This window comes from Mastigoproctus giganteus, chromosome 5, assembly GCF_048544385.1.
Source record: "Mastigoproctus giganteus isolate SK-2022 chromosome 5, ASM4854438v1, whole genome shotgun sequence".
Lineage (NCBI taxonomy): Eukaryota > Metazoa > Arthropoda > Arachnida > Uropygi > Thelyphonidae > Mastigoproctus > Mastigoproctus giganteus.
This window is the reverse complement of record NC_143579.1, coordinates 144,622,702-144,635,164: the sequence shown is the minus strand read 5'-3', so window position 1 is coordinate 144,635,164 and position 12,463 is coordinate 144,622,702. Positions and strand designations below refer to the sequence as shown.

General features: G+C 33.9%; 1 protein-coding gene across 4 annotated transcripts in view; it reads left to right on the top strand.

Annotated features, from left to right (window-relative positions):
* The window catches only part of hfp (Poly(U)-binding-splicing factor hfp), a 654,778-nt gene that overhangs the window by 155,175 nt on the left and 487,140 nt on the right, over window positions 1-12,463 (top strand). For 2 of the 4 annotated variants that reach the window (XM_090374210.1, XM_090374211.1), the window contains exon 3: window positions 10,703-10,791. The exons of the other annotated variants lie outside the window; for them this stretch is intronic. The gene's annotated coding sequence lies outside the window, so the exon portion shown is untranslated. The remainder of the gene's footprint in view (window positions 1-10,702; window positions 10,792-12,463) is intronic. 4 annotated transcript variants of the gene reach the window in all.

Genomic DNA, 12,463 nt, shown 5'->3' with positions numbered 1-12,463 from the left:
TGCAAGTGGAAATGGACATCTTTGAGATATTAGAATTGAGACCACATATATTTGTGAAATGAATTAGGAAGTGCTTAGGAAATGTAATGGAATTCGTTCCAGAGCAATCAGAAATGAAGACAGTAATGCCATTCTAGACACAAAAGAACAATGGGATATGGAGAAAGTACATAGAAGATCTATACATGGAACCATGTAGTTATACTTGGAAATACGGTGAGAAAGGAGAACAATAACAGAACTTAAAAGATCAGATATTATAAGAAGAATTCGATTTAGCTTTGAAATTACTTACTAACAATAAACTCCTGATATAATGTTGCAGCAGAATTAATAAGGAACAGTGGAGACCAAGTCAAGCAATCATTGTTTGAATTGGTTTAAAAAGATTATAATAAAGGAAAATGGCCAGAAGAACATTATACAACTGTCATAGTACCAATACCAAAAAAATCTGCACCAATCAACCAAATGCAAAGATTGCAGAACCATCAGCCTCATATCACACACATCAAAAATTCTGTTATAAATCATAAAAATATAAATAGAAAGTTACATTGAACAGTATTTAGAGGGCACATAATGCAGATTTAGAAAGAACTAATCTACAAGAGAAGCATCTAAGAATCACCTTTTCACCTAAGAATCTTAACTTTAAGATTTTTAGGTGAAAGAATGATAAACAGTGGCAGGAATCTGCACTTGTGCTTTATTGACTAAGCAAAAGCATTTGACTTGGTAATTTAGAATGAACTTTTTTCCTCTGCTAGAAAACATTTTGTACACAAAGATTAATTAGGCTAAAAAGACAAAAGACCATCATCAGGTTAAATAGAGAATTGACAGAAACAGCAAAAATAGAGAGAGGAGTATGGCAAGGATGCATGCTTTTCCCCAGGTTTATTTAATATATTTGCAGAATTAATAATGAAATGATGGTATAAAGATAGGTGGAAGAATGCTTAGCACAATTAAGTTTGCAGATTATCAGGTAATCCTTGCTGGTATCCAAAGAATGTTATCCAATATGCTAAAGCAGTTAACCAAGGAGTGAAGAAATAAGGAATGAAGATTAATACTATAAAAGAAAGATTACGATAATAAGTAAAAAGCCAAAAAAAAATTCACGGGGAGAACAGAAGATGCACCTTGCCACAGTGAAATAGGTTCAAGAATTGCAATGGCAAAACAAGCATTTAGAGGTAAAATCTCTTTATTAAGCCAAAGAAATATGCCAAAAGATCTAAGAAAATGAATTATGAAAACATACATTTGGGCAACTGCATTGTATTCAGCAGAGAATGGACATTAAACAAAACCAATTTGAAAAATACTAGAGGCATTTGAAATGTGGTGTTGGCAGAGAATGGAAAAGATTAGCTGGACAGAAAAAAAAAAAAAAAAAAAAAAAGAGTAATAATATGGTTTTACAACGTGTAGGAGAAGAAAGAATTGCTAAGAAGAATCGGAAGGCAACGTCTATGATGGATTGGACATACACCATTACGCATAGAGGGATGTTACTGGACGTGCTGGAAGGCAAAATACCAGGAAAAAGAAAACAAGGAAAACATGAAACATGATAATAAATACAATTGTGAAGGAAACTAGACTTTGGAGCTATGCTGAAGTGAAACACCTAGCACAAGACTGTGAGAAATGGAGACAGTTCATCAAAGGGGCAACTTATTGAAAGGCTGATACACACTGGAGATCTTAAGAATAAGACTGGAGTTATTTTAAAATAGTTTGTTAAAGGGGATACTGGACTATCAGATAATTGTTCATTGAGCAACTATCCTTAAAAAGTTAAAGTTATAGATGGCTAAAGTTTCCCGTAGGAAACTAATCTGCTTACATTAGGTCAGCATTTTGTCTTCTTCCATGTGACTATCATTCATATTGTGCTGCCTTCTGGAAGATACTGAAGCGTATATTTCTTGAGGGACCTTAAGTGTTTGTTTTAGGATAGTAATAAAGTTCTAGTGACCTTTAGTGTTAGGCTGTAAATCTGAAAAATTAATTTGTGTCTCATTTGCGTGGAGGGCGTCTCCATAGCCAGGTGGAGACGCCCTCCACACAGCAGCAGTGCATAGCACACGCTTCTTGATTAGACTGGGGTTCGAGCCATCACCACCAAATGTGGAAAGGTCAAGGGAATGACCACCGCATATTCCCGGAGCAATATGGCCTTAGTTGCTAATGCTCCTAAAAACCAAATACAAACAACAACAACATTTGTGTGGGGAGTTTATCACGCATAATCTGGAAACTGGTTTGGAACTATGATATTACTAGGTTTTAATGTAATTAGTGTGCTATTAATGAGCCATTAAAAGTCATGGTTTAGATCTAGTAGTGGTATTAAATCAGTAAATTATAAATCAAAGGAAATAAGTAGTGCTGTAGTAGATAGTGATACTCACTTTCTATTCTAAACAGATTGTCTGCTGTTATTGAGAAATTATTGAAACCCTGAAATGAAACTGACATGGAATTTGGTGAGACACTTGACGCTAATAAACAAATTTCCTCCATGTGCAGAATAACAGAGAGAGAGAGAGAGAGAGAGAGAGAGAGAGAGAGAGAGAGAGAGAGAGAGAGAGAGAGAGAGAGAGAGAGAGAGAGATGGGTACACATAATGATATTACTTAGTTGGATAATGGTATCGAAATAGGCCAGATTGGGAGGTATTCACAAGATTATTAGTAAGTGTTGTGTCGCTTAGGAAAAGGCAAGAATGTGGAACTGAGTCTAGGAACTTATGACTGATTAGTAGTGACAGTTGAATAATGGAATGCTCAGTGGATGGTAGGATTGGGTATGACCTGTGTGTGAGATATGGCACTGAGTAAAGGAGGAATATGGATGTTGATTAAAGGAGGAATATGGATGTTGATTAAAGGAGGCATCTTGAGTGGAATTTGTTGCTTCAGGGTCTTGATTGTGACTAAGAAGAAAGAAAAACAGGATTTGTGGATATGCATAAAGTTATTGTGAATATAGATGGACTTTTTTTTTTTTTTAGTGACGTTTAATGTTCCTTAAGTAGGGTGTTTGAAGTAGACAGCATAAAGGACGTTCAATTAATTGAATGAAATACGTATTTAAAGGAATTGGGACTTTTTGTTCGCATGCCATCCAAGACTTGCACCTCGCATTATTATTTTTGACATTGATCTGGATGTGAAGGAAAATGATCTATTGAAAGATCTGTGTGAATGGAACTTAACTGATGCTGGAGTTGATGAAATTTAATTTTCTAAAGTTGTATTGCTGCTCTTAAGGATGAATGTGAAAGGAAATGGTAGGAATTGAAAATTAGATGTAAGGTTTAAAATTTGTAATTTTCTAGAATGAACAGGACATATTTTTCTTGGGTGGAGAAGTCACAGATTTCAGAGGATTTGCATTACAAAATGTATTGTAGGTGTATTTGTTATCTCCATACTGCTATACTAATTAGATTGTATGTTCACATTGTGCAAGGATTGGTAGTGATATCAGGAATGCCAGCAAGGACCAGAAACCAGTCCATGCAAATTGTCAAACTGTGAATCATGGTTCATCACACTGTTTGAAATACATGAGAAAATGGATTGAGGATTGATGTTTCATTTGGTTGTCATGCTTCTGCCTCCATGTGTTAGTTGGAAACCTAGGTGGAAAGAGCTATTTACCCCAGGGCTAAAAGGAATAAACGTGGAATTTGATAATTGCCCTCCAATTGAGCCTCACTTATCATGTGCTAAATTTAACGACACTGAACATGACACATCACAGTTGAAAAGGCTGCATACTGACACAGAGCAACAGGAATGCCCGTCTTTTCTTATCTTTCACTCTTTGTCGAATAAATGGCATGAGTACCCTCTTTCTATTTCTCACGTAGAAATGCTTGGAAAACTTAGCAGTTTTTCCTAAAATGTTGAAAAGACTTAGATCCGATGATTTATTAACTGAAACTGAGTCATAAACTCTCAACCTTTGATGGTATAATCATGCAAGTTACCCCACATTACAACACTAAATACCTCCAAAGGTGTAATTGCAGAGTGTCATTTGATCAATGTCAAGGAAGATGAACTGGTCCAAGTGTTAAAAAATCACACAACCTAAGTGGATTATGATCAGAAAAGAGGGCCACACGGAATATCAGCCTTACACTTGCCACACCAATTTTACCATCAAGTATTAAAACTCTCTATATCAATTGCTATGTCTTACATGGCATTGGAGATAGCCAAAAATTCCTATAGTCCTAATCCCATCAGATGTTATAAGTGTCAAAAATTTGGGCACTCTCAAACTGTCTGTAGAGGGTATGTAGTGTGCCCAAACTGGAGATCAGAATCCCTCATACAAAGAGAATGTGGTGCTGAAACACCACATTGTCTGAACTGCCAAGACCAATACTCCACTTACCATCAAGTCTGTAAAACAGGCAAAAAGATAAAAAATATATAAAGTAGAGTAGAAAGTCACTTTGCAGGTGTCAAAGAAGAAAATTATGCTTACTACAACAAAACACACCTATGTAGTAGCAACAAAGGAATTCCAGTCAGCAGCGGCACAAAATTGTGTCAGTTCCCACAGCCATGTCTATTGGAGATTGGGTCTGAGAAATACTCTCCAGCTCAGGAAAGTCTCTTAAGGAACAGTGAGAGATTGTGCCAACAACACACCAATTACAGTACCTTTTAACTACATCAAAATCTTCAACAAAGCCTTAAAAACCAAAACAGTAGTCCTAATGCAGAAGACGTTCAAATTTAATGAATATGGATTCAGATAACAACTAACCCGGATGAACCAGTCTTAGATTGGTACACAGAAGATGACATGGACACTGGATGTCCTATCTTCCTAAAAAAAGAAAGAATAAAATTGGTGAGACAAAAGCAGACCAAATCAAATTCATCAAATTTATTTACTATACTTCTAGTGTTGGTGTATGTGCAAGTATACATGCACCTGTTCTTACTCTGTGTTTCTCTAACACAGCATGTATTTACTTGTTTCATGATGACCCCTAGCATCCTTCTTTCTAGGCTGCTGCTTGTTCTGGTGGAAGCAGTGCAAGAGGCAGAGGCTTCCACCTTTGCCTGCAGCTATTGTTAATCTATTAGTCTGTGTATCCCCCAAGCTTGCAGTTTTCGACCCACCTAATACTGCCTCGATAGCATCTGCAGATATTTTTACACCCTTTCTATTTAAGTGTATCCCATTTCTGTAGAAGCAGTTCCTTCTGTTAACAAGCACGGACTGCGCCGAGAAAAATTCTACCCAATCAGCCTTGCACAATCTCTCAAGGGCCAAATTGATTGGCAAGGCTCTCATATTCTCTCTCTCTCTCTCTCTCTCTCTCTCTCTCTCTCCTATCACGTCTGGGCCAAAGTTAACCCTAACTTGTGACTTTTTTTTTTCAACATTGATCTGTACTTGTTAAATAAGTCTTCATTATTTTGCTGTTTTTCATTTCTAATGAAATTAACATTAGTAGAGGCATATGATGCAAGAAAGCAAGCTTATGCAGCATCAGCCAAAAAAAAAAAAAAAAAACCCCTCCTCTCTCCATTCGTTCCAAATGCCTGTCCAGCTCAGCCTTAAATTTATTTAGGCTATCAACTTCCACAACAAAAGAGGAAAGTGTGTTCCACCAATCAACTACCCACTGGCTAAAGGCAAATTTCCATACATCAATTCTACAACTGTCTTTCCTCAATTTGAATCTGTGCCCCCTCAGGTTCTTAATCTGATCAAGAGGAAGAATCCCATCAGCACATTGAGCCTGCTCAAACCATTCAAGGCCTTATACACCTCAATCAGATCACCTTGCAGGTGCCTGCTCTCCAGGCACTGTAATTTGCAGAACTAAGCCTTTCTTGGTAAGAGCATCCCCATTGTTCCCCTCACCAATCTTGTTGCCCTTCTTTGTGCTCATTCTAGCAACTCTACATCCTTCCTAAAATGAGGCCTCCAGACCTGTATGCAGTACTCAAGGTGTGACCTGAACTTGATTATTGCACTTGGTGCATCATGGCTTTAGTTGCTCAAGCGCCATAAAAAACCAAACAAATGGAAGCAATCCTGGTACATTGAGGGAGGATGATATTATGGTGTACACTTTTTAAGATATTGGATAACCAGTGAGAAAAATTAAATCACCTCGAAGTTGAAGGCATCATGTTTATTATAGAGATTAACAGTATGTCCATTATTAATGAGAATATTCAGGTCTAAGTAGTTAAGATTATGGTTCCCAAAATTAGCATTTTCCAAGATAACCTCAAATCTTCATATAAATTTGGAGAGTCAAGTACACAAAGATCATGTACATATCTAAACAGAAGAATGTCCTGTTGGAAATAGATATCAAACCAGCAGAGATATAAGTTAGTAATGATAAATGTTCTCTGGATTTGCTGGTAAACCAAATTACCATTGAAGACAAAGTTATTGAAGATACATAGATTAAGAAGATTATTCCATTAAGTGGCATTTCATGTTTATACTTTTTATATATTTTCTGAAGAACTGTTTTTAAATTAAACAAATTAATACTTGTGTAAAGGCTATGAAAGTCAAAGGTTTGAATATCTGTAGTGGTACAGGTATTCAAATTATTGAATAAATTCAAATTAGGGTTACAGATATAAAATTATTGAGTATAATTTTATTATTAGGCAAAATGCTCATTATCGGTTTCAGTAGTTGTTCCAATGTTTTTTCAGGAATCTGGGCATAACTGTTTTTGAATCTGAAACTAACAGGTGTTTTATGAAATTTAGGGATAAAATATACAAAAGAAAAATTATAGTTACTTATTTTCAATTTTTTAATTATAGCCAGTAATTTTTTGGTAATGACTCTTAGAGATGAAGAAACAGGTTTACAGTTAACACACACACACCAAGCCAAAAAAATGTCATGACATATCTGGGGTTGAGGGGAACAAAACACATGCATGCACACGACACGCTATGCCAGGGCATCTCGATTCATTTCACCTCAGAGAATATGCTGTGTGTGACACTACATGAAGTGAATTATTATTATAAATCCTGTGGCTTGTGGTGATTATGATGTTAAACTCACTGTTGTGTGCAATATCACACAGTGTGATAAAATTATTTGGTATATAGTTTTCATGGAAGTAGATATTTCAAAGATATTATTAAAGTATATTATTAAAATGCTTTAACTGAGCTCTCTTACAAAATAAAACTTTACAGTTTTTTATTTCCTTTTTTATTATGTTTATGTTTTTTATAATTTGTTTTTATCATGTCTTGTTTTTTTTTTTTTTTTTTTATTATAGTGTTATACCACTCTTACTCGAGCGAAGAAAATGTCCTAATGTGATACTACTGTATTCAGTATTGTATCTGCAGCTGAGCCTCTGCACTCCAGAGTGCACAGGCTTCCCTGCAGATGCAATACTCATTAAAGATATGAGGGTTTCTTGCAGCCCATACATGAATTTGGCTTTAAATTATTCACTGGCCTGTTAATCTAATTTTGAGTTGCTTCTCGTTACACACTTGGCCTTCTTCTACCTTCAGTGCTTGCAGTTTTAAAGAATTCCTTCATCTTAAAAATAGTGCCCTATTTGGCATCTATCATTAATTTACGTTATGATGTTACTCCTTCCTTAATGTATGCATAATATGCAGTTTTAAAATACTGCTCTCTAAAGAATTAATTCTGGGATATGTGTAGTTGTAAAACATGTCAACAATTGCAGACTCTTCCCCCCCCCCCCAGAAATTGCATTGTATTAACACCATTGACTGTCACTGAAATGTTTTGTTTTAATCAGATGTTTGAATTCCCTAGTCCATTCCAGTGCAGAAGTGGCTGTTAGCTGCTGGCCGAGAAAGCCACGCCAGGCAGGCTACGCAGCATGTTATGCAGCTGAGGCATTCTGTGAGAAGTCTCAGGCACTGGTCTGGGTTCATCCGTACTATTACTTTTACCCAGTGCAGTTGCATACCTACTTCACACTCCAGCCTGATTGACTCCATCCACAGAGCCAATCCTTATCCCATGTTACGTATCCACCTTTGCTTACTTTCTGTAACCTAGTAAGGCAAAGTGGTGGTACTTCATAAGGGAAGGTGGCAAGGCCTTAGAGTGAAAAAGAAATCCCACTAACTCTGATAATTAATGTTTATACCTATATTATATATAAATTGTAAATTACCTATGTTAGCAAACATTACTCTGCATTATTAACAAGGAGAAGAAAAAAATGCAATTATTTATAAATAATTGCATTGTGAACATTTAAAATGGACTAAAACACTACCCAATCCAGTCAAGCTTTTAGAGCAGGGATCAGCAGCCTTTTCCACCAAATGAGCCACTTAATTAAAAAAAAAAAAAAAAAAAACAAAGTCTCAAGATTGACATGTCACAATTTTTTTTTAAAATCATAATTTTAAATAAAATATGCTAATTGTTGAATTATTTTAATTTGTTGTTATAGAAGAAGACATAGGGTATTTACATAAGAATTAAGCAAATCTAAATACTCAATCAAGCGTAATTAGATTTCTTATAGAAAATGATATAATTTTGTTTCTATGCACCAAATATATCTGTGCAATGTGATTGACCATTTGCCAGCCCGGCTTTAGGGTATAATTTGTTTACTGTCTGGGTAAATTTCACCTTTTCTCTTGCATTATTTGTGTTTAAAAATATAAACATTGCTATTGACAGCCTTATAGGCAAATTAATGTAATGCAGAAATCTCCAACAAAAATTTTGGTTAGCCTTGAACAATATAAAATCATGTCATCAACATGTTATTGCATGTAGAAATTGTTACTGATTGTATAGATAATCTTTTGTATTTGAACTGTAAATTTATAAAAGTTCAAGCATATCAGCATATTTAATTTAATGTGCAAAATAAATATGTTAATGTGCTTAAAATTAGACATGAATATAGCAAGATAGGTGAATTCACATAATATACATTTAATTTAATGTCATGTAACTGTGCTGCCTTTAATAGTGAAGTAAATAAGAGGAGAAAAAAGCCAGAGCTACAGTGATAAATGAGATGAACACTGCAGTGTCTGAGGAAAGCCTGAAATTTTTCAGAGAGGGAGAGAATGTATTGTCTATTGCCTTATTTAATTCTGGCTGTATTTTTGGAGAAGTCAGTTGATTATTTCTTCTCCATGTTTGATTGATTCTATAAACAAAGCACTCTTTCCCTCACTAATCCATTCACTCCTCACTTAATGCAAATATTATTTATTCATCCATAAAAACTTTTGTTGCAACAAACTGATTCTTCCCCTGCATTATTATTTATTTTTTTGATATACAGCTACAATTTTTATTTTGAATGTGTGGTTTTTAATTAATTATTCATATGAAATAATATTCTAAATGTTCAAAGGACTATCTCTGTTGTCTTGCACCATTTTGTTCTTCTGTTTTTCTGGACAAAAAACCAGAGTTTCTGGAACAAAAAACCATGCTACCCTCATTTTTGATTTGTTTAAAGTTTTTTTTTTATCTCCTTTGAATTTTTGAATCTTGATAAGTAAAGGGAATGACAATAATCCATGTAGATGTGAGGTATCTAAATGTCACATCTCTTGGTTTTAGTCACTATCTCCTTTGAATTTTTGATTCTTGATAAGTAAAGGGAATGACAATAATCCATGTAGATGTGAGGTATCTAAATGTCACATCTCTTGGTTTTAGTCACTACTTACTAGGAAATAAGGAGAAGAAGAATATAATAAAGTTTAGAAGTTTTGCATTTCTAATTCTGACCTTATGTCAATATATTGCAGTGGTATTGTGCCATTTTCTGTTTCCATACTGCAGTTGTTTGTTATCAGAAAAAAATAATAATTTATTGGTTCTTTCAGTGGCAATCACCTGTCACATGTTTTTATTACTTCCTTAAAATTTTTTCTTTTAGTGAGCTAAATTGATGTGAAATGCACTGTTAGTTTTTTTTTTTTTTTTAATCTTTTGGTAGTTTAGCTAAAACATTTACTTCTATTTTAGCTAAACCTAAATAACATATCAGCTTCAAATACAGTTTGATTCATTTAGCAAATGATGAAAAAGCAGTTTTAAAGCCTAAGTTGGATTGGAAGATTTATGACATTTCATTAATTATAATTCAGTGCAGCTTTCTTTTCTCTCTCTCTCTCCCTCCCCTCCTTTTTCCTTCGTTCCATCCCCCCCCTTTTTTTTCTCTTCCTCTTCTGTTGATTTTCTCTCATTTAACTTCACCAGATTGACAAACAAAGCATGTGTAATATATGATCTGGTTTTCTTTTACCAGATCAAATTTTTGATTATTCTGAGTGAAAAAAAAAAATTAAGTTTTTTAATTATAGTTTTATATATTTTTTATTTATTTATTTTTTGTTTTGTTTAAAGATGGCTATTTGTATTAAATAATTTTTATAACTTTGTTTAGGTTTTCACCCTAGTTGATAAAGCTTTAGAATTATCATGAAATCAATTAAACTTAGTAATTTCTCAAAAATAGGTATTAGCAACTATTTCTTTCCTATGCATTGGATGGAGAACTTTATGTCATTGAACAATATATATAGGTTTCTTTTATTAATGCAATTAGTTCTGGACAACCCCATTTTATAAAATATACCAGATACTGAACAGGACTTTTGTCTTCTGTTTTCTTTTGTCATTGCAGAGGACTCTACGGTAGTCCATGATTTCCAGTGTTTGGGATCAGGCAGACCTCCAAAGTAGAAGCCACTACATGTGTTGCCTCGCAATGGGGTTGGTCCAATGATTGATTTTGTGTGGGAGGGGAAGATTCATTTTTCTAGTGTTGAAATACAGTTTATCTTGTTTATGGTTGTTGTGAATTTTCTAGTTTGCAAAGTGATTAGTATACTTCTAGCAGCTATTTTATTCCTTGCAAAATGAAATTGTTTTAAATTTGCTGGAAGTTTTGTTAGTCATTTAAGATTGGAAATTTAGTCAATTTAGTACAGTTTTGTAGATTTTAATAATTTATACAATATGCATACTATCTAGCTCATTTAATGTTGAAGCAATATAGCAAATTTCTTAAAATATCAGCTAGGAATGCAGTGACCACTTGTACATTAATATATCGGATTTAAATTGTGCAGAGTTATATAGAATATACTCCCCTCCATGGTAAATAAAGATAAATTATTAGTTGAATGAAACGTAGATGTTACATATAGGAAATTAGTGTATTAGTTGTGAAAAAGAATTTTGTTTGGCATTGATTGTACTGAAATGTATTTAGCCAGTGGCCTAAGGTTATGCATGCTTCAGGTAAGCTTTAATTTTAAGTCCTCTAATTGATTAAATAATTCACGGCAGGTCTTCACTTCTGGTTTCATTTGATGATGAAGAAATCAACAAATGAAATAGAATATTTATTATATATCTTTTAATCCCAGAAAAGCTAGTAAAATGAAGTTCTCTTTGGGTAAAGTATTAAGTCCAAATTGGTAAACTATAACTGATATATAAAGTGTGATCACTAACAATAAAGCTAAATTAAATTCTGATAAATTTCTGCTCTTTACTTATATCAGTGTAAGTAATATGAAAAATTGTAGTGTTAAGAATTTATTAATGTTTTTAAGTACTTTTTAAAAATTATTATTAGTGCATGTAAAGCATTCCTGGTTGTTGTAATTTTTTGTTTGTTGCAGCTCGTTTTTCTAACTTTGATTTTCCATGTTCTTTTTCTCTTTTTCTTGTGTTTTTATGCTATGTAGTTTGAAAGCAAAGTGAAGGAAGCTCATCGTACTGTACACATCCTTGCATTCATTCGTGTGAATCAATTATGGCACAAATTGCTAGGAACTGACATTAGCATGACTGGCTTAACAGTGGTAAAGGTCCTATTTAGACTATTTCCGTTTTCTGTTTGTTTACAGACTGTCATTGGAGACAGTATATTAAGTGCAGTCTGCAGTGCAGTGAAGGCATTATTCAAGTTTATTTTTATTTTTCTTTCTGTTTTGTATATTAAAAAGTGCCGTTGCTGCACTGCAGTTTCCCCTTACAAATGAGTGGTGTTTCTGAGTCTGTGTGTAATCTGCAGATTGGACTTAGTAGTAAAGAAGCTGCACATTTTCTTAAGAACAACTGCAGTCTGCAGATTAACACTAAATTTATAGTTATTATTACAGTCATTGTATCTCAAGAAGTATTTAGATTTCATACTTACAAAAAAATATATATTTTTTTGAGGTGTTTCATTTAGCATGTGTTATGAAATGTATAAATAGCTGAGTGGCCCAGAATATTAATTGTTTCCTAGTTACAGAAAGAATATTCCATGGAGAAAAAGAAAATGTGATATTTCTTTTTATTGTCAAAAAGATAATATGCTCATAAAGTGATTTAACTTATGTATGAGTTCCAGGATATTCTTATCTCTGTCTTTGAAATATGCAAACTA